Here is a 3,587-nt window from a genome sequence, read left to right on the forward strand (position 1 = left end):
TTAGAAATTGTCACACAAGTATTTTGACCTTCTGGGGTCATCTTTTAAAGGTATCGCATTGATAAATCATGACTGATAACTTGAAAAATAAAATATGATAACAAAATTGTATTTTATAAATGCAGAATGCAAATCTTTTAAATATGTTTTCGAATAGAATAATATGTATTCTTGCTTTAGTACATTTGTGTATTTTGTTAAAAATATAATCAATGTTAATTTTAATTTCTTACATTTACTTTTCTTTGTCTTATCATTCCATGCAACTTATTATTATTTTTAAATTATTATCTTGCCTTTAAAATGTATGTTAGGTAATGAATCATTTTGTGCTTGTACACTTGAGATATTTTGACCACAAATACTAATTAAGCTAAACCTTTCTTTAAATATTAGAATCCAATTAATACAAGGATATTTTCGAATAATTATACCTCAAGGTAGCTTAAAATTATGGAATTGTTAATAACCATTTTATAATTGTTCCATCAGGCACACAGTAAGTTAATTTTAGATAGTTTAACTAATACACACATGCACACACTCACATAATTTATATATATATATATATATATATATATATATATATATATATATATATATATATATATATATATATATATATATTTATATATATATATATATATATATATATATATATATATATATATATATATATATATATATATAAATATATATATATATATATATATATAATATATATATATATATATATATATATATATATATATATATATATATATAAATATATATATATATATATATATATATATATATATATATATATATATATATATATATATATATAAATATATATATATATATATACATATATATATATATATATATATATATATATATATATATATATATATATATTTATATATATATATTTATATATATTTATATATATATATATATATATATATATATATATATATATATATATATATATATATATATATATATATATATATATATATATATATATATATATAATATATATATATATATATATATATATACATATATATATATATATATATATATATATATATATATATATATATATATATATATATATATATATATATAAATATATATATATAAATATATATATATATATATATATATATATATATATATATATATATATATATATATATATATATATATATATATATATATATATATACAATATATATATATATAGATATATATATATATATATATATATATATATATATATATATAAGGGTTTTTCCATAAAAAGTACAATATTATTTTATATGAATTATGAAACTCATTATCCCGATGATGGCCCCTGAAATAAGGCTGAAACTTTGGCAACACTTTTGACAATTTTAAAATTTTTCGCTAAGATTCTGATCGACTTGTTGGTTAATTTTAAGATAGTTCCGGTAAACACATTATTAAATTAAAAAAAAATATTAAGGTATACCTAGTAGATGGATATACTCATTACCTTGGTTATCTCATCCTAATCACTATGACTACAGTCAAAGTTTGGTACCTGCTGTCAAATCAAATGCCAAAGTAAACATTGACTCTCCTACCTATAATCTACAGTTGCCATACAATGTGCTTCAGTAATACAACAAAATTACAAATTAAAGTTTTTGCATGTAAATTTATAAGGGTTTTTCTCAATTAGGGAAAATCGTTGTAAATGACTTTATACTCGATTCATTGAATAATTAATAGTTAATAAGTGTTGAATCATAATCAATTCTAGTTTATGGTTGTCTAGAGAACTAACAGAAATTGATTTGACACGAAACTATAATATGAATTGAAGCTTTGAGAGCTTTATATATATATATATATATATATATATATATATATATATATATATATATATATATATATATATATATATATATATATATATATATATATATATATATATATATATATATATATATATATATATATATATATATATATATATATATATATATATATATATATATATATATAATATATATATATATATATATATATATATATTATCGACATGCATGCCGTTTCGTATCTATCTACAATCTATATGCTATAGGTGTAACACGGTTATCATATCTGTGTCAACAGAGTGTTGTATTAGTTACTTTACCAATACATCACTAACCTTTCAATACTGCCTGTGATTCAGTGTTAGACAACCCAAGAGGTTCTAGATCCGGATGTTAAAAAATAATTAAGTATAAAGTAAAATATATATTATATTTACAATTATAAACTCTGTTTTCTCGTGTATAAATCAATGCCCATGATGGTTCCATAGTATCTAATAGAGCTGTGCATTTCAGACGAATCGATTGAAAAGGTCTCACGATCGGTTACAACAACTGCCATGAGTAAAGTGATTTTACCATCTCGCTTTGCTGTTGCGGGACCGATGGCATTGAATACATTTCCATCAGTAGTTAGAAGCAGAGAGTGATCTTTTCTTTGCTAAATCATTCGGTATCTCCTTTCCCCCAATTAAATTACAGTGATGCGCCCTTGAAGTACTATTTTATTCAAATGACGCTATATACATTATCTAAAATTATCATCATTATTATCAACAGCATGCTTATTATAATATAATAAGCATGCTGCCTTAAATTACATACATGATATTTATTATTTGACGGGTTGGAATCGGATCTAGCTGTCTAACTGAACCAACTTACATACTAATCCCTTTCACTGCCTACACTGAGGCACTTCTGGAAACTACAAAAGTGATGTTTTTTTTTATTAGATTGGCGATGACAGGAAAATTGAATTTAGATTCACAATAAAAAAAAATATTTATTTATTTTGGGAATGACAGGGACATTGAAAGCTATTAAATGTAAACTCTCAGTAAAATCGGGATACGATTTTATTTCACATTTTTTATAATTTAAGCAACTTTGTTGATTTAAAAAAAAAAATACTTTGCATGAGAGGTCTGCCAGGAAGTCTACTTGCTTCTGTATCAGATCCGGGAATGCAGTTGGGACAGCATTCGATGGCTAAAATTATAGCGTTTAAAAAAAGCCGAATTGTACATCATCGTATCAACGTAAATTAAACATATCGCTCACTCCTTTCAAGAACGTCATAAATCAAAAATCGACAATTTTCAGTTAGGCAAGTTTTCGGAATGCCCAGAAAATGTACTATATCCCAGAAAACGAGGTATATTTTTAATTTAATATTTAGCCGCTACAGGGCAGAAAGTGTTGTTTTTGCATTTTAAAGAAAATGTATTGGTTAATTATTTTTTAAATGTAATAAATATTTTTCAAATGGAGAAAAAACCTTCAGGTTTTACCTAAAAAGATCTGTTTCATAATAAAAAGTTCAATAAGTGGCTTGATATTTATTTTTAATACATTGTATCATATTTTTAAACTTTAATAACGTTTTCCTGAAAAATCAAGTTTTTTTTTATTTATGACGTTCTTGAAAGGAGTGAGCGATATGTGTAATATAAGATGGATACCGCATGATCAAAATTGCAAAAGAGAATATTTATGGTACAATTAAATGTCAGGTTGTGATCCCGTGTC

This window comes from Brachycentrus maculatus, unplaced genomic scaffold, assembly GCF_059751285.1.
Source record: "Brachycentrus maculatus isolate JH-2025_06_01 unplaced genomic scaffold, ASM5975128v1 h1tg000092l, whole genome shotgun sequence".
Taxonomy (NCBI): Eukaryota; Metazoa; Arthropoda; class Insecta; order Trichoptera; family Brachycentridae; genus Brachycentrus; species Brachycentrus maculatus.